Source organism: Condylura cristata, unplaced genomic scaffold (assembly GCF_000260355.1).
Source record: "Condylura cristata isolate star-nosed mole 26May11 unplaced genomic scaffold, ConCri1.0 scaffold00010, whole genome shotgun sequence".
Taxonomy (NCBI): Eukaryota; Metazoa; Chordata; class Mammalia; order Eulipotyphla; family Talpidae; genus Condylura; species Condylura cristata.
The window spans coordinates 17,739,736-17,764,102 of NW_004567111.1; the positions used below are offsets into that span (position 1 = coordinate 17,739,736).

At 39.8% G+C, this 24,367-nt stretch overlaps 1 long non-coding RNA gene across 1 annotated transcript in view; it reads left to right on the plus strand.

Annotated features, from left to right (window-relative positions):
- Positions 1 to 978: 978 nt before the first annotated feature.
- The window catches only part of LOC105853481, a 192,491-nt gene continuing 169,102 nt past the window's right edge, over positions 979 to 24,367 (plus strand). The window contains exon 1 of the long non-coding RNA XR_001145325.1: positions 979 to 1,114. This is a non-coding gene — a long non-coding RNA (uncharacterized LOC105853481). The remainder of the gene's footprint in view (positions 1,115 to 24,367) is intronic.

A 24,367-nucleotide genomic window follows, 5' to 3' on the forward strand; every position in this document is an offset into this window, starting at 1 on the left:
GAACACCACAAAACTTTCAAAACGGGTCTGTAGGTTTTTTGAAAACAATTTGGAGCAAAAAGAGCTTGGCTTTTGTTCTGTTGTTGAGGCACACAACCACCAAGGCGCCGCCACGAATTTGAACTTATCAGGCAAAGAATTCTACCAGGGCAGGAGCAAGTGGCCTGCGGGGCTCTCCTCCCGGGGAATCTAGTGGAACCCCGGATCGCAAACCGCAACTCGGAGGTTGAACATCTCGGTCCGAGAGAAACCGGTGAAGCACAAGTACAGTGACACACCAGCGTCCAGGAGACCCGGGCGAGGGGCCCCCGAGCCAACCCCACCCCAGTCCCGGGTCCGCCTGCCCTCGGGGTTAGGTTGCTTCTCTCGGATTTTGAAAGGGATCATAGGAACCGAAGAAGGGAAACTGAAGGGGCTGAGAAAGCCTCGAGGGGTAGGTGGCAAGAGGATTGATGGAGGAGGAAGAGTGAGAGACCTCTTTGCACTGATTAGGTAAAATGAATTACAAACAAAAGTTTGGGAACGCTGCTGCCCGGCTTCAGTGTAGCATAATGTATACAAACTTCGGTACGCGTGGATCAGAATAAAACAAAGTGTTGACAATTTCCAGCCTTGGAAATTCACTTACATCCGTCTCTTTCCCCCTCCCCGCCCCCGCCAAGTGTTGACAATAAACATTTAATGAAGGCAGGGACCTGGCTGTCTCCAGTCAGTGTCAGAATACTTTAAGCAGACCATTAGGACGGCTTCTTCCACTTCAAACATCGCGCGCCACAGTCTAACATTATAAACAACAACAACAACAACAACGTGTAAGACAAATAATACGTTTATAAGACTATCTTAAGTGGTCTGCAGTAGTTCTGATACCCCTTAACTTGCCAACAGAAACTAACTCATTGTAGATTACTCGCGCTTAAAAATGTTAAATACAGTTAATGCAATATTAATCGCCCTTTGGTGATATAAAATGCAATATTTTCAGGCAGCTATCGAGCTTTTCTAGAGGAAGAGCTGATGAAAAGAGTCACAGCTGAATAGTGGAGAGAAAAAAGCCCGGTATTTATTGCTTTTGTTTGGCTTTTGGCTACAGAGACAGGAACCTTCTAATGGGGTAAGGACATTTATTTTATCTGCAATCTATTGCCGCGAGAGCAGGGGCGGCAGATGGGGCTGGTGCGATGTTCACAGTGTAATTTAGAGCAAATCCTAATAACTAATAATGATTTATGTTAATTTTGATCACTTATGCGACTTTACCAAAGCGTTGTGATGAAGGAAAGAGGCAGAGAAGCAGAATATGACAAGCTTTGAGGCTGAGATTGGAGCTCAACTGTCCTGCTTTAAATGTGTTTTATGAGTTAGCAATGGAAATACAGGCACTTAAAAAAGCAGGTAGGATCCTTTTGACTCTGGGCAGAGGTATCTCCCGAGGGCTTGCATTTCTTCTGAAAATGTACCTAAATAAGACGAATTGTGACTGCTTTAAGTGGGAGACTTTCACGCCACTTTAAAAATAACAGATGCGTTTCAGTGGTTTCATTTGCTTATATTCAACCAAGGAGTCGCGTGTGTATGAGTGCACTGGTGTGCGTCTCTGGGTGTAGGAGAAGCAAGTGTGTGCCAGGCATCAGCCCGGGGTCTTGCCTTCAAGAGATTAGAAACAAGCTTCGTTAAGAGCCTGTGAGCACGATCTTGTTCTCCTTCGCCACGCCTTATGCAAAAGTTTTATTGCTGGCTGCTTAATCAAGCTGCCATTTCTTAATCTTGCTTCCCTTCTGATATTTGTTTGCTTAGAATCAACTTTTGGAAAGCTTTGCCACCTCCACCTCCCGTCTATCACCTCCCCCAAGGGATCCTCGAGCTTTTAAACTTAAAAGTGCTTCCTCTCTCCAGACCCCCCTGGTAACGTGGCATGGGTTCAGAACCCCAGGGGCTGCCAACGGGACCTAGTTCTGCACGGGAACAGGCGGGTTTTCGGCTGCCACGCAGTGCACTGTAGAGGGTCGGAGCGATTTTGAAAGGGAGGGTGCGCCTTGCTCGTGGCAATTTACTTTTTCGGTTACCTTTTGCACGTTTTAACGCCTCGAGGCGATAGTTTGAAAGTAAAGCAGCATCAAAGCATCTCCTTATTAGCTCTGTGTTTGAGAAACCCAAAGATGAAACTACCTAAAAGGTTTAATAGGGCGTAACAGCATTTATTTGCCAAGCAAACAGTCAGAATACAGTTCAAAAGGGGTACAGTGGTTTATCAGCAGGAGGCTGGAAAAAGAAGGTTGGGTTGAAAGAATTTCAAGCCTCACTTAAGACGTTAAAGTGAATTAAATAAACTTCAAATGGAATGTCTGCGTTGATTTCGAATACCATCTCACAATTTATACAAATGTACATGGTACCTGCATATTTACAGATAATATAACACATATGCATATATATGCATATAGAGACTTTCCCCACCTTTCAGAGTCTTTGAGACTCCGTAAATTTGCAGACTTTGTACAGCAAGAGTTGTTAACCCTCCAGGGATTTGCTCTGCAAATATATCTTTAATCATGCTTTTAAATTAACATTTTCATTACTTTCTTTATGTTTCTTATTTTAAGCCTACAAATGTTAAAATATCTAATTTCTCCTGCCAGGGCAAAATGTCAAGCTACATGATCCAGAGCAGTTTCTTGAATGGCATGCTGCATTTTGTTTTTGCATTTGGACCATCTCTAGCAATAAATGTACTGTTATTGCACTGTTAGTGTTCTCAGATAAAGAGGACTTTAAACAAAATAAATCTTTAAACAAAATAAATCCAGGCAGCTGACGTTGCCTGTTTACCGATAATACTCAGGAGCTGGTGCGTGTTTGTGAGCTTGAAGCTGTGTCTCCACGTGCATATCCATCTACAAACAGATGTAAGCACATTTTTTACTGTTGTTGTGAAATGTAAGTCTTTCTTTCTAAACTCTATTCTAGTACAGCCCCAGTGTTTCTGCACCAGAAGCTACTCCCTTAAAATTGAAGAGTGGTGCATTATTGAAACTCTCTATCAAACAGCTCTGGGTGCAGCCTTTCTGAAATCGCAGACTCTCGATGAGGTCTGACTGTCTGACGGCACATAAGCCCCTAATATGTTAATGGCCGTAGGGGATGCCTAAGGTACTATCTCAAGCTGCTTCGCACACCATATGTCAGGCCGTTAGCCACATGGATCTATTAATCAAAAAGAGCTGGCGAGGGTCTTCGAAAAGGGGAGAATGGGAACAGAGGGGGAGGGGGAAATAGAAAGAAAAGCTTTTAAACCCCCCCACCATTCTCATTTCTTTCATAAAAAAAAGTATAAAAAATTGCTAACGATGACTCAACCAAATACAGATTTCCTTTTTGTCAAGTTAAAGACTGCTCACATACTTCTAGTAAAAAAAAAAAAAAATTGAAATAATATCTGGCTCAATTAAAATAGAATGAGATTTTACCTGGTGGGTACTGTTTAGGGTTCCTTGATTGCAAAACTTTTATAAGCAAGATTCTACATAGAAAAATGTTTCTACTATGTTTGTTGTTTTTTGTAGATGAGTTTTATTAAAAGTACTGGGGGGGGGAATGGAACAAATGTGTGTTTAGGGGAGGTGGGGGGCATGGAGGGAGGTGCCTGGGGGATTTGTGATGAATATATAATTTATTAATATATATCTGCACAGTGTAGTTTTCATCACCTTCAGTTTTTCTGATAGTAAATGTAAAGTGTTCACATTTTTTTTTCTTTCCCATAAACTGGCTTTGTGATAAATAAAACTAATCTGCAGGGTGCAAAAAGTATTTAATTCTTTTAGGAAGAGAGGAAATGAGAAAGCATTTATTTCCCCCATCTTTTACATTTCTGCTTTGTTTAAAAGTATCTATTATCCTGGATTAAAAAAAATTGTTTGGAATTTAAAGATAAATAGTTTGGAATTAAATAGCTTGGATTTAAAGATAAATAGTTTGAAAAGTTTGCACAATCTTAGAAATATGTTCTCAAATGAAAATGGTATAAATATGTATATAAGAAAAAATTTAGGTTCATTTCTGAAATGGTGATAAATTTGTCATGTGTTATAATCTCATCATTTTTAGAGAAATGTAATGAAGGGCTGATTTAAAAATACCAGAAGCAAAAGAATAAAAAAAATATGTAGGCACTTAGATTTTAAAGTTGTATTTTTTCATGTGTAGTATTACCTGAGGATGGAGAAAATGTGAAATGCAATGTCAATTTGGGTACATTATTATTGTAATTGGTAGTCAGTCATGAATCATATGAAGACTTAATTTCTGGTTGTCAATTTTAAGTTTTATAATATATAATTAATGATAAAATTTAGGAAAGAATACTCTTGAAATTCATTTTTAATACTGCCATGATTGGTAGGCATGGTTTTTAATAGTGTCATGATTAGTAGACTTATACTGCAGTAGCTGATTTATAGGCTAGTGGAATGACTGAAAACTTTATTGATCTTAGGTTTACATACACACACACACACATACACACCAGAAATGATTGACTCCTTACATATGAGAACACAGATTCTCCATGCCACAATACATTTGTCATTAACATAGATTCATTGGAGTCTATTATATTGGATATATAAAAGAGAAAGAAAGCTAAAATATCCTTATTTGTGACTCAAAAATACATTAAGGAATATAATTATTGAAATTGTGCTAAGTGATTAAAAATTATGTTACACTATTTATAGTATATAGGTGAAGTTCTTTGTAGTGTGTATCATATTAGTTTATAAAATATTCTTTATTTTCACAAAGGCATCAATTTGTGTTTATACAGAAATGCATTCATAGTTACAAGGAGAGTTTAACATTGGTTGACACCTTTAACTAAAAATATCAACATTATGTTAGAATATTTGGTTTGACTAGAAAGTCATCTGTGACTCTTTTAGTAAATACATTCAAAACAGATAATTGTATTGTAGAGAACAGCAGTCAATCTGTAAATATGAGAGGTTCCAAAGCATTATATTTCATCCAGGAGATGATGAATACATAAAGACAGAATCATCTTGAATTCCAAGAGTAGCTAGGTAGAAACACTTATTATCTTTAAATTTTGGTGCATGCAACTAGCCTTCATTTCTTTCTCTGTAGTTAAAAGGTAGCCCATATATCTGTCGCTTTGGGTTTCCAAAGACTCGTAACTTAATTCCTTCAGGCTATTCATCAGCACAGTAATTAAACTAGCAAATGGATGTAAATAAAGTGAAATTGGTTTCATGACAGATGAGGCGAAGAGGCCTCTGACATGAAACAAGGCAGGACAATAATGATTTCTCGGCAGCATTGGGCAATGGAAGGGACCCCAGCTGGATTTATTAGGTGCTGCAAGTGATTTGCTGGAAGCGGGCAAGACATGAACCCTCTTTAATTTGACAGAAATTTTGCATCCTAAAGAGCATGCTGAAATATAAGTCTAGAAACAAGTTCAGACAAACTGTAAACAGATGCACTATTGGACTAAAGGTGTTATTTAGTGTTTGAAAGAAGGAAAAAAGTGCAACCCTTCCAGAAAGAGGAAGGGCTTCAGTTGCACAACTTTGTAGCCCTGGGGGATGGCAAAATAATCACAAAACATTTCATTCTACTTATGAATTCTGTTCCTACTTAGGCTAGTAATTTTGTATTTTCAGTTTTATTTACTAGAAAAGCAAGTAATACAATAGGTGACTAGAAAAATAGCAGGCCATATGAAAACACCAGAAGAAATTGTGGGCACACACGTACCTGGGGTGGGGGTGGAACCTGGATGGGCAACTCACTTACAGAGTGAATTTGACACTGCACTTATATAAAATCGGGGATGAAGATCTGGTACCAGTTTATTGCCTTTAGCAATCTATGTCTTGCTATCCAGAAAGCAAATTTCCAGTTGCAAAGAGAAATGTCTAAAGCCCTTGATCAACTGAAGCCTTAACATCAAATATGTATTTGTCCTTGCAAAATAAGCAGTTACATAGACTGAGGGGAACTAAATTATAGCCGACAATAGAGGAATAAGAAAAGGGCCAGGTGGAAGAATGGAGTTCTTGACTGACTCAATAAGACTTAAATGGAAATTGAGTCACCAATTTTACCACAATACAGAAGTCACATATAAAATAAATAACAGTGGAAGCAGATTAACCTCTTTCTCCATGAAAAGATGAGAAGTGGACTGTTTCATGTTTAAATGTAATCTCAATTATTTAAATCCCCTTTCATGAGGAGCAAAAGCTTCCATGAGTGGTGCCTTCCCTTCCCACAAGAGTCACGCGGGATTTTCAGCACAACGGTCAGTTCCTCATCCCTCACAAACTGGTAGGGGGTTTCGGGCAGGGGATGAGAGGCTGTCATTGACCCAAGAAAGGTGAAATCTAAATACTTCTGAAATTCTTACATCGGTTTAATTATTTAGCAATGGATTTCGATCTGTGAGTGGGATACTAACGTGAACCAAATCTTCAAATCTTTTAGAAGTGGTCTTTTAAAGGGAAGGAGGAAAGGGTAGGAGAGTAGGTTATCAAAACTCTTAATGAAAATAAGACCTTTAAAAAACAAAACTGAACCACTCACTGCATGCTCCCTCCCTTCTAATAGTAGGTGACTTTCAGGGCACGCAGGGATTTATAATGAAACTCAATTGGTTTTCTCCCTCAGCCTGTCTCTCCGCCTTTTTTTTTTTTTGAACAGAAAAATATGCCTAATTATTTTAAAGTTCTTTTCCAATTGCAAGGCACAGACAAGTCCTTTAATTACAATACAGTCTGAATAGGGGGAACATATGGAGGAGAATGTCAAGAAGAGGGTGCCAGGGGCAGATCCTCAGAAATCTGTATTCATTTCTGGCTCTTATTTGTTCAGTAATCTCTACCATCATAACTAAATCTTGAAGCACTGATGTAGTTCGAGTTGTTGTTGACTTAACGTCAAAATTCAATCACTGGGGGTTTTGCATCAGCCGGGCTACTTATTTGTCTAATAAATCCGTCATTTTGTAAGAAAAATATTTGAGCAGCCGTACTTGACCTCTTGGTATCCACAAGTCACATTTATTTCTCCCAGTTTACAAATGCAAAATCGAGATGATCATCTAATGCCTGGAGGAACTATGTTGATTTCTGATTGGATTTTAGATGGGAATGTCTATTTTAAATACCTTGTGATTAAATTGTACATATAATAGAATCCATGCATTTTAAACTGATTCCTGCTTGGAAACTTAACAATGGAGCACAGTTAGTCATACATACTGATACCTTCTCCCTCCCCCCTAACCTCCCAAAAACAAACCCAGAACACAACAAACCCCTCCCCCAAACCCACAAATTACCAAGTCATCCTTTCCAAACACTTAAAGATTAAAAAGAAAAGTAAGACTCTTACAACCGAGTAATTATTATCTTAAAACATCATTTTATAGTTGGAGACCCCCAGAAATGTCCTAATTTCTGGAAGGTGATTATCCCATCCCAGTAACAGAAGGGAGCAGTGTTGGTACCTCAGCCAACAGGCAGTGTTGAGTCCACCACCAAACTCTAACTCAAGGCCAAGGAAATCCACATCACCATCTCCAACTACTATTACTAAGGAAAGTACTGTACTGTGTTTCAGTGAAGCAGTGGTATCTTCCATTATAGCAATTTGGAGATTGCCTGACGATATTTGTTGCTCCCTTTTCTGAAATCTTGGGCTAAGACACAAAGACCCACTGGCGAGCTTCTCTGTACAGTGGGTGGTGAATGAGTCACTGCCAGAGCCCTATCCGTGGTGGCAACGTGAAGTCTTCAGAGTCAGACAGGAGGGCCGACTTTGCCAACTGGTGATGAAACTAGGCTAAGGGAGGCCTCTGAAACCTGACACACCCGAATGGGTTCTGCATATTCATCCCGAGGCGCAGCCAATGAAGGCCAGCCCTCCGCTGGGCGGCTGTGGGTGGGGTTGCACCTTGCTTGAGGGGGGAAAGCCTGGCAGCCCACTAGACTTTTCCCTTTGCTTTTGCTCTCTTCGGGGTGGCGGGGGACAGGGGCACGAGGAGTTTGAGTGAGTGAGTGAGTGTGTGTGTGTGTGTACACTATACAATAACTGATGGATGTGTAGGGAATGTGTTGCTACGCTTGTTTGTATTTTAACCATTTCAGTGGTTTGACTTCACACATGAGATGTCAAGTCACAGGTGGAGGAGGTCGTTGACCTCCCTCCCTCTCCCGCGCGTATGTTCCCCTTTTCCTACTCTCTCCCGCATGCTCCCCCCTTTCCTTGCCCCTGAGTTTCCCTCCTTCCAAGTCCGCTTTGGGTCCATCTGAGTTTACAGTTTGCACGTTTTTATTCTCCAGCTCAGTTTACTCCCGGGATCCGCAAGACTACAGCTAACTTAACGTGGTGGTGAGAGATGGACTCGCTCTCTGCCAAGACCCCGTGCTTAGCCGCAGGACCGCCCGGATGCTCGATCCCAGCGGGGCTCTGGGTGCCTCGTCTACGCGTGGCGAGGCTTGCAAGGGAGTGGGAAACTTCCGCACTAGCAGCTTGCGGTATCTCAGGAAGTGACTGTAGGGGTGGAGCGACTCTCTGAAAGGAACCTGACTTCTTTGGGGGGCAAACGTCTGGGTAGAGCTCCCATACTTTCTCGCTTCCTCAAAAGACCTGGGGGGTCGCTAGTGAGCAGCAATTTGGAAAGGCAGCTGGAGGGGTGAGGTGACTTACAGCCTCAACTTGTTTGAGCTTGCACTCCCGATCTTAGTAGGTGCTTGTTACTGACCAGTCTTAGTGGGAGGCTGCTGGGATCCAGGCAGGAAACGCTACCCGTAGTTTTAATTTCTCGGCCCTTCTCATAAACAATCATTTCTGATTCCAAGTTGACTTGACTTTACTAAATCTGATTAGTTCACTGCCCTCACATAGGACTTTGAGGTATTTAATATGTTTGTGCAAGGCACACACACACACACACACACACACAAAACACAACACACCACTACAAAAAGGATCCTCATTCTGACCCATATTTCCACATAATAGTAACTATCTACCCGACTTTGCACCCAGTTCCAGGGCACAAGGACCAGATTATGTCCCTTGAAGATATTCACTCTGGGTCTGATTAGATTTACAGTTCAAGTGTGAGGACGTGAAGGAATAATCCCCTAGTAGTGACAAAACTGCGTGTGACTAAGGAATAATTCTGTGGTGTCTAAAGTGGCTGAACCAGAAAATTGGTCCAGTATTTGTATAACAAAAACATTCTTGTCTCACTTTCTTCCTTCCTTCAGCTTCCCCTTTAGTCTTGAAAGAGAAGTGAGAAGAGAGTAGTGTACTAATTGATTCTCCACTTTGTCTTCGTTGTGGAGATTTTTTGAGGGAACTTCATTCCTTGAGTGTGGTTTCGAGAGCAGAGAGGGAAATTTCAGGGAACATTCAAGCTCTGAAGCTCTGTTTGTTTGGACCTCCCCCTTGGAAGAATCAGCAGATTCTCTTCCAGCCTCCTACACAACTGCGAAAAGTACTTCTGCATTTCCTTTGACCTTCTTTGGTTTCCTGGCTCAGTCACTGAATCAGAAGCTGGTGTTATGAAGCCATTGTTGTGGGCAGGAATGGATAGACAAGGTGTTTCAGAGATAGGCTTGTTAAAACCCAAATGACCCTAAATTTGCAAGTATATGAGCCAAAATTTCTTGGAGAATCATATTTAAATACTCCTAACTTCTACCTAAGGGTTTTGAAGTTAGCCTTCATCTGCATAACATAGTTACATGTTTGTGAACTTTTGAATGAGAACAAAACTGGAGTTCAAAGGAAGAAATGCTTTGGCAGCTTGAAAATATTAATGTTAGCTTGTGGAAGTGGATGTACTGCACTGTAGTTATTAGCAACTTATAAAACCTTAAATCAATACAAATTAATTTAATTATGATTTGTAATTGCATTATGCATGATCACTTTGAAACACTGCATTAAAGATAATTAGAGGAGGGTGCCATCACTCCTCACTTCCCTAATAGCTTAATGAAAAGGAATGTCATGTACCACCTTTGGGTTAAACCTGTAAATTAGAATAAATGCTTGTTTTTCAATAAAAAATGTGGAAAAATAATTGTACATTTAATAGACATTTTTATGACTCAATTGTAAATGTGTAATGGATTTTTTAGGGGAACTGTATTATTATTTTTTCCATGGACTTAGTTAAGTATTTATTAGGGTTGATTGAGCTGTCAGTGTTTTTTCAGGATCAGACCTCAAGGATTTGAATGAAGACTAACTTTTATGTAAAAATATCATGCTGTCCTCGAAGCTAGTGCCAAGAGGTCACTGCAGATGGAGGTCCTAACTTAGCATAATGGGTTTAACATTTCCATGACATCATCAGGGAATCTGAAAGGAGTCTAAGGGTAATCAGAGTGGTCATTCAGAAGAACAGTAAATATTTTATGAGGATATATAGAAGACAGGAAAGATGGTCAGAAAGGTGATTCTAAGCTCCTTAGAGTTCTGTGAAAGAGGCTGCCTAGTTAGTCTCAGTTAAAAGAGCCCCGGCATATTCTTATATTAGGGAGACACCTTCCAGATGCTCAGAATAGGACCCAGATTATTTATTAGTTTGTATCTGATCATTTTTGTTTTTTGAACTCCTCATATTTCTCAAGGTGTTTGCACTTATCCATTATATGCTTGCAAACAGGAACACATAATCATTATTCCTGGGAATATTTTAGTTTGCTGATTTCCTAGTATTATCTAGCACTTCAAGATGAGTTCTTTACTTTTAAGATGATAATTGCATATCAGAAGCGCTTGTGAATTAGGTGAATCCAGAATGATTTGTTTTATTTTCTACCCTTCACTAAATACTATTTGAATTCCTTTAGAGCCACAACTGTTTTATGGAATTGGATTTTATCTACCACCAAAATTATACCTTCTACCCCAGGAAGGTCTTAAACGTCTGTCTGTCTATCTACCTAGACTTTATCTGTCTATCTATCTATCATTGAGAAATGGGGGGAGAGAGGAGAAACAATAAAAAAAAATCATTAAACTATATTATTCAGTGTTTTAAGCATTTTCTCTAAATATCACTTTTTCTTTCTAGCCAGGTTTATAAATAAACTTATTCTATAATTTGAAAACTAGAGGCATTTTTTTTTAGAATATGTTTAAGTACACTTGCTCAGATTTACTGCTTTGTTTATGTCTCACTTTGTATTAATTGCATTAAATGTCTGACATTAACTACAAAAAATGAATCTTTAAGGCTTCATTTCAGAAAAGCCAGCTGGAATAAAGATTGACTGTGCCTATACTCATTTGCTTATTGTCACAAAAATTCCTTGACACTTCTGAAAATAAAAGAGCTTTTATCCTGTTTACATTAAACAAACCCCAACAGGGAAACGAGATAGGTCTGGGCCTCTACATTACATTTCATGAAATGGAGCCAAGACAACTGAATATTTTGTTAATCACAATCCACATTTCTTCATGTTTTGAGCTGTTTGCCAAACAAAGAGAAGGCAAAATCTCCACACTTATACATTTTTACATTAAATGTAGAAACATTAAAAAAAATTAGACTAGGAAATGAATGAATATAATGACCTTACTCTCAATCATATGCTGCCAGCTAAGTGTTTGAGACTGAAAAATTGCACTAATGAAGCTATTTGAAGGCTTTTGTGGACAACTGCTTCCTCTTTGAAGATTAAATGAATGATGCTGATGTGATTAATCTTAGTTGAGGGAGTGATGCAGCAGCTAGAAAATACCTTGGTGATTTTCATAATTAAACTGAATCAACATTTCAAAGAAATGCCAGTGTTATCACTTGTATATTAGAATTACATTCATTAGACAGAAGAAACAAATAATTTGAGCAAACAAGATTTTCCTTTTGGTGTACTGAGACTTCTATCATGTCTCAGAGTATCTTCCTATAAATCATCATTACTGTTTAATTTTGTCCTTGCCTTTTTAGCTGTTTTTATATCTCTGTGCATATGTATTTCTGTTAATGAATCAAAGCATCTTGCTTCATCTTTGCTTGTTTTCAAACCTTTGAGCTTCATTTATTCTTAACCCTACTTCCAATGTAGTTGTCCACTTACTACTGACTTAGATAGATAATAATATTTAAGAAATATGATTTCTAGTAGAGTAAGAATTTTTCAGAAGCCATACTTTTGACAAGTCCACAAATCTTTCATGTATTCAGACCTCATATTTTCTTGATCCATTTATTAATAGTAAATAATTTCTCAAATAAAAAGATTTTTCTTTTTTTCATAGAAGGGTAATTTCAACAGAGCTACATTTTTTTTACTTTATGGATGCTTAAAATGATAAAATCATCAGCACCATCCCCAATCTGTGAAACAACGGGAAATTGCCTTGACTGATCAACTAGAAACAGCTGTTCTGACTTCTCAGTACAAGTTAGGTTCAAGGGTTGAGGTTTAACGCATCAATAGAAAGACAGTGTGTTACTTGTTCTATCACCACTTTAAATTATTTTAAAGGTTTCTGGGTGACTCTTGGTAACCCTGATATTTGCAGTGCTCTTCCAGCTGTTGCACGATCTCTCTTTTGCTGATTGTTTAACAGAACTAAGAAATGCTTTCTTTAACGTATCAGATAAAGAACAGATCTTTCCCTTTAGGGACCCTGATTTGAGTTCAACCTAGAATCTTAAATGAAATGAGCTTGGTGCTTGAAAATACTCAGCCCCAAACTTTTAATGCTATTATGCTGAAAACCCTGGAATCATCTGGTGCCCAACAACTCTGGAACAAAGCTTCTATGGTCAGCAACATGCCAACAATGGTCTAAGATACTGATATCCATTCTTTGCTAGCAGAACTCCACTGAGGCATGACCTGATAGCCTTTAATCTGTGGCATTCTTGTGTAACTATCTGCATGTGTGTGCAATTATTCAGGGCCTGGAAGTTGCCAGTTAACCATGACAGCAGATGAAAAACCGGGATCAGCTTATCACATTTGGGACAGGATGTTCAGCTGGCGCAGGATTTCAATACATTCAGCCTACCCAAATCAAATCTGAATAATTATTGAAACAAAACCCAAAATTTTCATGTAGATCTTCTCTCTCATGCAGTAACCATGTGGTCAAAAGAATAGGAAAGGACAAGTGTTAGTGGAGAATCATGATTTGAAGGATGCAGAGACCTTTTAGGGGAGGAGAGTCCACCAGAAAGATGGAGAAACAAAGAGAGCATGGTTGTGGGAGTAAAGGAGGGTGGGGTGATGGAGCTTCACATGAGGGACCCAACTACTTGGGGAGCAGAGTCCAGGGTAGGACCAGTATGAAGAGGGTACAAAAATGGAGCGAAGGCTGAGCAAACATCTAGGGGGTAAATGGGAAGGTGCTGCAAATCATCCTAAACCAGTGAGGTATGGATGCGGGTGGAGCAGGGGAAACTGAAATTAAAGAAACTGTGTAGAAAGTAGAATGGTCTTGTCACTAACTGGAAAGTTCTGCATCCTTGAGAGGAAGCTCTTCTGGAGAACTCCGCAAATATAATTCACCAGATTTGTCTGCTGTCCAGCTCCAGAGAGCAGGAGCGGAAAGAGATAATTGCCCAATAAATCATTCTCATCAAGCACACTTTCTCTTTTCTGGAACTCTGCAAGAGGCTGGAAAGATTGAGAGGTTATAAAATTGCTCTCCTTCCAATAATCTGGCTATGATCCTCAACCAGAATACTTTACCTTTTCTTGGGACACATTTAAACATCCCTGTCTCCGTGAGCTTCCTTCTGTTTTCAGTCAGGTCTTCCTTAGTATCATTTTTTCTCACAAAATGGTTTAGGTATATTTCCATTTCTTTCTTTTTTTTTTTTAAAGATTTATTTTATTTATTCATACAGAACTGGGGTACAGGCCAGAGATGCAGAGGGTGAGAGGATTCACCAGAGACAGAGTGGGGTACAGAACAGGCAGATTGACAAAGTACACTGCTGAGGGGAGCAGCGGGCGGGTCAGGAGAGGTCTGCCTCGCCAGGGGATCTCCCCAAGGGCAGGTGGGGATCGAACTCATGTGGAAGTGGCCCAAGCCTCTCCGTGCTGTGCTTTAACCCGCTGAGCCATCAGGGAGGGCCAGGTATCTTTCCATCTCTTTCCCTTCACTTCTCTTTCTGCTTTTTGTGCAAAAAGGACACAATTTCTTTGCCTCTCAGCTGATTTTCCTTTAAGCATGATCTTCCAAAGAGAAGGTGGTGTGAGACTGGTCCCTCAGTCTGCTTTCCTCCAGGTAAACTTCATGGCTGTAATTGCATTTCAGCTTACATATAAATCTGATATATCTCTAGTGACAGATCATGGAGACCGAGTCCAAATCAAAATCAGATGGTCAGTACTGGAAACCCTGGCTCCTTGGACACTATCCTCTCCTGCTTCCTATAAATAATATGCATCGATCCTTACCTTGTAGTCAGTACTTCTCTCTGTTCAATTTTTCCAATAGCGAAACCACCATTTAGAGACCTGTAGACCTTAAGAGAAGTTTTGTTTGAGTTGGAATAGAACAAAATCCATTTTTGAGGGAATTCTCTTTCACTCAATTTTAACTGTGTCCTCATAGGAATTCAATTTTCATATATCATGTTTCAGATTCCCATTGCTCTTGTTTCATTTCTCCTTGTAACTATCCTTTCTGGTCCGGTTGGCTTCTTTCCTCCCCTGTGAGCACTCCATGCTCATTGTTCATCCTCTGACCAGAATTCCTTGCTACTTGTCTGGCCACAGTCTCTTCATTTGCTAAATTTCCCCTGTAGTTCACATTCTTCAGGAAGTCTGTTAGAACCTCTCCATCCCTCATTTGTCTTCTTTTTCTACAAATTCATATATAACTCAACTGTTTTGAAGGTCTGTAAAAGATGCTAACTAATAGCACAGAGTGAGGAAATAGACTGCCTGGTTTGAATCCCCAATCTATTAGCTATGTAACTGTGGGCAAGTTATATAAGTTCTCTGTATTTCACTTTCCTTCAGTAAAAGAGTAATATGCTCTACTTCAATGACAATGGGAGAATATAAAGGATTCATATGATGAAAATAACACAGACCATATCTAGAATAATCTCTGTTTGTCAGAATTGTATTCTCGTTCAGCCATATGTTATATAGTAGAGAGCAGAGGCCATACTTTATTCCCTTAGCCATTCCTAACAATGCCAAGAGAGAACTAAGAGACATTTCATTACTGGCTTATGAATTGATTATCTCAATGAAATTAAAATGTCTCATCTAATACACTAAATGGCAAGAAAATCTCACCATGAATGTCAGTCCAAGGAGCTACTGATTCTTCTGGAACACCCCTGCGCTTTTCACAGAAGTCAACAGGAAGGCGAGCAGCTGCCCAGCTCATTGTTTTGGAGACTTAGAGCTTTTGTTTGGGCACACACTGCCAGCCACCAGATGGGCCACTTGCTCCCCCTTATTTCCAACTTTGTCTTTGGCCTTTCTTCTTACAATCAAAGAAAAGAAAGTAATTTGTAAACTAGGCCAACAGAATGTGTAAATAAGCACCATAAAAAGAGGGTACCAGTGAGATTTATTGTTTGATAGAAGTCTTTGTTTTCATTTTTGCTTAAATATTTGAGGAATTTTTTGGTCCTTAGTATTATGTCTGAATTAAAAATTCCATACTTTAAGTCAGTTTGATATTATTTGATGAATTCTGGTTGCTACTCTTCCGCAAAAACTTCCAGTGAAAACCAAATTATTACCTCCTTTGTAACAAAGAGGTATAAGCAGCTCTTCTTGGTTATTCTTTTTCTGCTATCATTCTTATATTTTAATAAAATGTTAAATGATTCCACATCATCTTAGATTCCATGACTCTTAACATAGGCATTAACATTTAGCATACTTGTGTACACATTTTTATTCCCACAACAGATTACATTAGCTGTGCTTGCAACATTGGGCTATTTCAATGTTATCTTTGGATGAGCTCCTCAGAACCAGGAAGAAATACTTTGGGTTGACCTGTACTTCGGTCCTCCCTGTCAGAAGGTCTAACCCTGTGCAATTAGTGTGTAACCAGCAGCAAACCACCTTCTATTGAGACTACCCAAAAATAGAGAGGGGCATAAGTGAATTAGGAATTGATCATCCTTGTTGTTTACTGAGCAGTTGTATGGATCCTCTTCTACTTGGGTAACTGATAGCATTTTCTCATGTTCTTCATGATGGGGATGAAGAGGATTGGGATATAGGGCTGATGCAGACTCTGGAAATTGTCTTACAGTTCTTGAAGAATTCTTAGAAGCCAGGCACAGTTTGGGGAGATGATCTGGCCTGGACTGGGTGGTATGTGTCTGAGGCAGGGACTAGGAGATCAGACAGTGGGGACAAGGGAGTGATAAGTTGGGGTAAAGCGAAAGAGGTTGGAAATTTGATAACACAGCTATTAGGAAATTGCCTAAATAATTCTGTTAACTAAAATGGACAGTTTCCTTTTATGTAGGAATAGCAAGGTTACCTCTAGGATATTGGCCAAGTTTAAATAAGATTTACATGCTGGGCCCTCGTCCCTGGTGGCGCAACAGGTTAAAGTGCCACTGCAGCCACTTCAGCATGAGTTCGATCCCCAGCCAGGGAGCTGACCCACATGGCGCGGTAGACTGCTCCTGTCTCACACGTTGCTCCCCTCAGCAGTGTACTCTGTCAATCTGCCTGTTCTGCTCCCCACTCTGTCTCTGGTGAATCCTCTCACCACCCCTGCACCTCTGGCCTGTACCCCAGTCTTTATGCATAAATAAATCTTAAAAAAGAGGTTTTACTTCTATGCTTCTTAGTCTTATTGAAAAATCAACTATAATTTGATTATATGTAAGGAAAAAATGAAAGAAGACTTTCATTTGTATATAAAGGTATACAAATACAAATAATATAAATAAAAATAAAATCTGCATTGATTAGGAATGCAGGAAGAGGAAGAGGAAGGCCATGCCGAAGAACTAAAATGAATTTTCTATGAAAGTTTAATTTAACTAAAAGACTGATATAAAATAAGGATCCTTTAAGGGGATCACACTACTTGTAGGTGCATGGAATTCTGTTTTTGTTTTAAAAAAAAAAAAACAACAACAGATTTCATTTTCTACAAACGATATCATAGTATGCTAGAATACACAGTATTTTCTACACAAATTCCATTTTGAGTAATATCTTCACTGTTAACTGCAGTTCAGAACTAATCTCATTTTTTTAGAGAGCAAGGATCAAGACAGTTTTTCTGTTGAAACTGCTTCTAGAGGTCACACAGAATATTCTGCTTCTGTCTTTCTCTCCTTGTTCAACTTTATTCCTTGACCTAAGTGCACTCCTGCTGGACTCTAAACTCCAAAACATCTGTCTACAACCTTTTGCAGATTCCCTCAGGAGTCCAGCGTTGCTCTTTGCTGTATGTTGCTAACCAGGCACCACGGGCATATCCTGTTTCCCTCCAGGACCGAGGGCCTGGCTGTCAGTGATAGCAATTTGTGTTCTTCTGACCACTTGCTGCTCTACCAGACAGTGAGGCTGTGGCATATTACAACTCCTGGATCCAGTGATGTTTGTGTAATTTAACAGGGTAAGCAACTATCTTTGTTGTGTAACCCTTAACCCTTTCTTTAGAAATAAGCTTTTCAGAACGCCAGATCCCTGAAACCCACAGAACCTGAGGTGTTTGCTGATTCGTTTGAGTTAAATTAGCAGTCACAAATTTAGGCAGATGTGATATCAAATGTCAGAAATGCATGCTAAGTGGCATTTTATATTCCCTTGGAAAAGCTGGCTAACTAGCAATATCAATAGCATAGTACTCTTTAGCTATTATCCTTGTAACATTCACCTTGTTGCATTAAAATACTTTATGTAGATGAACTCAGCATATTTCATATTATTGCAATTCTCAAATTATGTTGAGGAACAAATTCTGGTTGAAGAGTCACGTTATCGTGGCTCATTGACTGTTATTTTGTCTACAGTTTCTCATTATCTGATTTCAGACAGGTGAACAAACTTGGAGCGAGTGAAAGTTCTCAAGTGAGCAGTTGCTTAGGATAGACATTTGATTTGGTGCATGGAGATAAAGCTTCTTATGTAAAAAGAGGCTGTTTCAAAAAAGAGAGACAGCCAAAACCAAGTAAAGAATAGGAGTTCTGGGGCCTTCTGTGGCGCAGCGGTTAAGCTTCAGCCCTATCAAGCTCTCACCAGCCAGTGAGTTCAATCCCCAGCCAGGGAGCTGACCCACATGGAACAGCAGACCTCTCCTGTCTCACCTGCTGCTCCCCTCAGCAGGGCATTTTCATAGATCCACCTGTTCTGCTCCCCACTCTGTCTCTGGTGAATCCTCTCACCTCTGGCCTACACCCCAGTTCTTGTATGTATAAATAAATAAAAAAATAAATATTAATAAAAGTATAAGGACTAAAGTTAAAGCACAGCTGATGTGGGCTTTTTGATGGTGAACTCAAAGACTTAGGGTGAAGTGCAGTGTGTTTGCAACAGAAGAGACCAGATGTGGAACAGCTGTGTGGTGCAGGAGTAAAGTGCTTTAAGGTGAATGAAAGGGAGGGGAAAGAGGAAGGCATTAATGTGAACAGTTGTACAATGCTCAACTTTTGTGATGACTACCATAAAAGAAGGAATAAAGAGGTTAAAGAGACAGGAAAAGCACCTTAAGTAGGTTTGTGAAGTTAATAAGGATTCTAAACTATTTGTTGAGATCAGAGAACTGGAATGATCTCCACTGATGATGAAAATGGAGACACTCAAGAAAGATGGATAATTTTATTCCATTATCTCTTCTTACTTTAATGGCATAGGAGAGCAAGTTAATCCTTTTATTAACTGTGTGTACAACTATAAACTGAGTCTTTGTGTATGTAGAGTAAATATTCATTGTGCTATGGTCCTGCATTTTCTAGAGTGTCCCTATTTGCTAGGTAATGCTGTTTAGGTACTTGCAGTGGAGGCTGGATCTTGTGACTTGCTTCTAATGAACAGATTAGGAAGATATTAGTCATTGGCTCCAATAGACCAGAAAAGTGCCAGGATACAGTTTCTGGGATAGGTCATAAAAAGACTGCCTCCTCTGCGCTGTCTGCTGCCCACTCTGGGCCTCCTGCCCGTGGGAACGCATGCGGCCATGTTGTGAGCAGTCCTGTGGAGGTAGCCTGTGGTGTGTGAGGAGATGAGCCCTTCAGTCCACAAGTGAACAGGGTTCTTTAGCCTGGCTAGGACCTCATGAACTTAAAAAGGTAATCTTTTAAGTTCACTGGGCTTGGGGTAACCTTACATCAGCTTGCTGACAACTTCATAGACCCCTCCTCTGAGGAACCCAGCTCAACCATACCTAGATGCCTGGCCCACAAAAACTATGAAATAATCAATGTTATAGTAAAAAGTTTTACAGGATTTGTTATGCATCTATCAATAATGATACGCTGTTAAAAAAAAGATTGCAAAGTGTTTGAAAAATAGTCACTTTTTCCTAGAATTGTTTATTATTGTTGCCGTAACTCCAAAAGACAAAGAGAGAGAGAAAGGATGGTTGGGATGGGAAAAAGCAAAAAGGAGGGGGGAGGGAGAGAAAGAGAGAGGGGTGCCGACTGAGAATCTGCCTTTGTCCTACCCCATCATGGAGTCTAATGTTGTGTCTTCCTGTTTCCTAAGATAGCAGTCTTGGGGGGCTGAATTGAGTTCATATTTGCTTCCAAACAGGTCTTCAAATACATGAAAGTTGGGTTATATAATAAGTAAAAGTTATAAGAAATTTGTAATATTCTAAATCAATAATAGACGGCTCATATATTCCAAAGCATTAGAGAAAGGTGAAAAACCTTGAAGTAAGACTCACCAAATCTACAGTTTTAGAAAACTTATTGTGTATTTTTCCATTTTATATCATTTTAAAATTTTAATATTAGTTTGTTTATAGTAATAACTGCAACATATATAAGCTTGTTACATATATCTGCCAACATGTGGAAACGTGTGTAATGACTGAATTTTGGAAATCCGTATTGCGTGTCACCTACCTGTCCACCCACTTATCATGTTAGGTATTTCATCACAGCAAGGAGCGATATTCCACATGTTTAGGTGGGAGGAGGAGTTGAATTATCTCCACAATGATATGATATTCTGTTCGTGAGTATATACTGCCTGTGAGCCACTGAATTTTATTAACTATGAAACTTCTGAAACTTCTTGGTTGGAGAGAAATCTTTTGTTTTTTCTTTATTCTTGCCACATATGGTAATTTTCTGAATCCATTATTTTTATGGCATGCCATTTAAATATGAATATTTTAGAAGTTAATTGCAAAGATCATAAATGTGAGAGCTGTCAAAAGCAAAGGGAAGCCAGTTGTATCTTTTTCATCAAAGGCAGAATCTGAAGAAAATACATTTTTTTCTCCTCCTCAGGTAATTGACTCACACTTATTAATTACAGGCATTGTACAAAAAGGTATATATATATAACTCTTCGTGTTTATTCAATGAGGGTTTCTAAGTTCACCAGCTCCAGGTAGATTTAACGGAAATAACTGTCATCATCATTCAGTGAAGATGTGGGCAGGTGCTCCATGGCCACTGCCTGGCTACTGTTAGGGCTTGGGGCATCTGCTAGGTGCCGGGTGCCTTACATGGCTTGTGACATACAGTATGGTCATAGAAAATTAATCCTGTTGCTATAGTTCCTACTGGCTGAACTGTATGAATTTTCTCCTAACATGCACATTTGAGGACCCTCCCTGGTGGCACAGTGGGCTAAAGAGCAGCACTGTGAAGCTATTGCAGCCGCTGAAGCACGAGTTTGATCCCCAGCCAGGGAGGTGACCCACATGGTGTGGCAGACCTCTTCCGGCCTGCCTGCTGCTCCCCTCATCTGTGTATTTCAGTTAATCTGCCTGTTCTGCTCCCACTTTGCCTCTGATAAATCCTCCCACCCCCTGCACCTCTGGCCTGTACCCCAGTTCTGTAAGCATAAATAAATAAACCTTTAAAAATGCACATTGAGATGTTCAGCAAACATTTATGAAAAGATAAATGAGTAAATACATATCTTCAGAACTGAAAACTCCAAACCTAGAGATTATGTGGTTACCCATAATAGGGGATTGGCTTATTATTTTCTTTTTTTTTTTTTTTTTTTTTTTTTAAAGATTTATTTATTTGTGTATACAGAACTGGGGTACAGGCCAGAGGCTCAGGAGCGGCGAGAGGCTTCACCAGAGACAGAGCGGGGAACAGAACAGGCAGATCAACGAAGTACACTGCTGAGGGGAGCAGCGGGCGGGTCAGGAGAGGTCTGCCGTGCCATGTGGGTCACTTCTGGGGCAGTTGGGGATCGAACTCATGCGGAAGTGTCTTTAGCCTTAGTGCTGTGCTTTAACCCACTGCGCCACCAGGGAGGGCTCTGTTATTTTCCTTTATCAGAACTTCCTTAGACTTGCCTGTTAAGCATGAACTTGAATGCCTGTCACATTTGGGGTACAGGTATCATGATCATTGGTAGAAAGTACCTGCATTAAGGTGCACGTGGAAGGGCTCTGATGAGCCTTGTTCGAGTGGGGGTGAATTCTCCACTCCGAAGCTCCTGGGTCATCCAGCAGCCGCAAACATTTACCCAGGAGGAAGTGATTGAATGGGAAGCACCAAGGTTAAGTTGTTGATGAAAATTATAATTCAGCATTTACATTTTCAAAATACTTTGTGACTGCTAATGAGCTGTTCCTCAAAGGGCCTAGGAAGGGGGTCAGCACTGTGGTCCCCATGGTACAAATGAGGAAACTGAGACAGGAGCTGTTAAGGGACTCACTCAAGGCCCCACGGCAGATTCACTCAGGAGGAGGCTTGACTGAACCTTAGAAAATGAGAGTCTACAGGTGGGGTGGGTTCAGGGTCTGGGGTGGGGTATTTCTCCAAGGGGAGTTCACTCATCCTTCCGAATTTAGCTCATTCCTAAGCGTGGGTTGACTTGGGGCTGAGATCTTGCAGTGAAAGAAACATAAACATCCCCTCTCTGCAGAAAGAAAAGTGAATGTGGACGTGACTGGAGAGGCATTCCGGGAAGGCACTGGCCCATTCTGGGTTATGACCATGCAAAGATTATTCCCAGGGTAACAGGAACTTTCTCTTACTTTACAATGAATTTCCCAGGAAAATGTTTCCTACTTTTTGAAGCCTGCTGATGATCACATTAGTCCCTTTTAGATTAAAAAAATATTTATTTATGCATACAAGAGCTGGTGTGCAGGCCAGAGGTGCAGGCATTGAGAGGATTCACCAGAGACAGAGCAGGGAGCACAGCAGGCAGATCCACTGAAATACACTGCCGAGGAGAGCAGGGGCGAGGCAGGAGAGGTCTGCAGGAGAGGGGATGTTTATGTTTATTTCGTGGCAAGATCTCAGCCCCAAGTCAACCCACATTCAGGAATGAGCCAAATACGGAAGGATGAGTGAACTCCCTTTGGAGAAATACTGCACCCCCAGACCCTGAACCCACCTGTAGACTCTCATTTTCTAAGGTTCAGTCAAGCCTCCTCCTGAGTGAATCTGCCGTGGGGCCTTGAGTGAGTCCCTTAGCAGCTGGTGTCTCAGGCAGGTGACCTCCCTGGCCAGGGACTGAACACAAGCTGCAGTGCTGCACATAGCTTCATAGTGCTGCGATTGCACCTGCTGCGCCAACAGCCACCGTTGGTCCCCAGTCAAGTTTAGGGGGGAGCGAGCCCTTCCAAAGCGCTTGGAGAGATGCTGCGGAGGGTATTTCTTCCTCTGAAGCCCCCAAACCATTGTGGAACCTTTAATTTTGCAGTTACAACATTATCACAGAGGCTTTCTTTGCCACTTTCTAGGAAAAAATTCACTACTTTGTTCTCTAATGTCTTGTATTGTACCAACCGAATCATAGACAATTAGCATGAAAGGCTCACTAATAAAAGGATAAATTTAGATGCCTCATCCCTTTTTTTTTGAGTAAAAAGCTTTCTTACGTGAATGGGTAATAGAAGTAGAGCAAGAAGGTGGGGAAGAGAAAGAAGAAAAGAAATTGAGGTAAAGTGCCAGTATGCCAGCATAACATAGATGAAACAGCAACAATATTAACGGCGAATGAGCTATGACTTTTTTTTGGCGGGGGTCAAGGACTAGTAGGATAATATAAGTGTCAACTAGATACGGGTGATATTTATGGAATTTTTATTCTATCCCAGGGTTTAATTTAAAATTTTCTTCAGTATTATGACACTAGTGTGGTGTATTTTAGAATGTTTTTAAACACATTATCCACACAGAGAAAGAAAGAGCAAATATAGAAAAGTATTAATAATTGTTGACTCAAAATGGAAGATATATGAGTTTTCATTGTGTTATATTTTTTAAGTTGCTATTTTTGGAGTTTTTCATACATTAGAGTAGATGAAATAAGGGAAATATGTTAGCTATTCAAAGGTAGATCTATGAGAAATGTAAACATAAGCTATTTTTAATGTGTTAATCGTGGCTATATGTAACTATAATGGCATAGAAGATTTTTGACTAACTTGTTGATATTGAGAATGTTATGGAAAAAATCCCCAAAGGAAATAAGAATCGCATAGAAAAACAATGTAAAGTTAGGCAAACATCTGGGTATACACTGCACTATAACTATACTACATATTATCTATCATTCCCTTTTTTCTTACATGCAAGTTTTAATAAATTTACAAATTGACCTGCCATCTTCTTGGTTTGAAGATAAATCTAGGTAATGGTACATTGGGGCAAACTCTGAAATATAGTAACAGTAGGTTGCATTTGTAAGGCATTCCTTATTTTTTAAATCTGAATGTACCCACAGTTGTACAGGTAGTTCCATCAACTATACCCAATTGTCTGACTGTATTTACAGCCAGGCAAACAGTCAAGGATTTCTGTCAATATCTCAGTTTAGAAGCTTAGTCTATGATACTATCTGGGTTACCAATGTTGGTTAAAAACAAATTATTATTTCTAATCCAAATAGAGTGTGTGGGGGTAAATTTCCCTTAGATTTACTTGACAAAGATGCCCTGGAATACATTCTATATTATGACAAAGACATTTTGAAATTGTTTAATCCTGTAATTGTGAAAAGGCAACTTAGATTTAAAAGTTATTAGTTATGCTGTCCTAATAGAACACATGATTATGATGTCACTCCATTAAAGCTGACCTATTATCTCTATAAGAACAAATGCATCATCTAGTACAACCACTATGGAAAACTGTTTGGAGGTTCCTCAAACTGCTAAACATGGAGCTTCCCTATGACCCAGCAATCCCACTCCTAGGTATCTA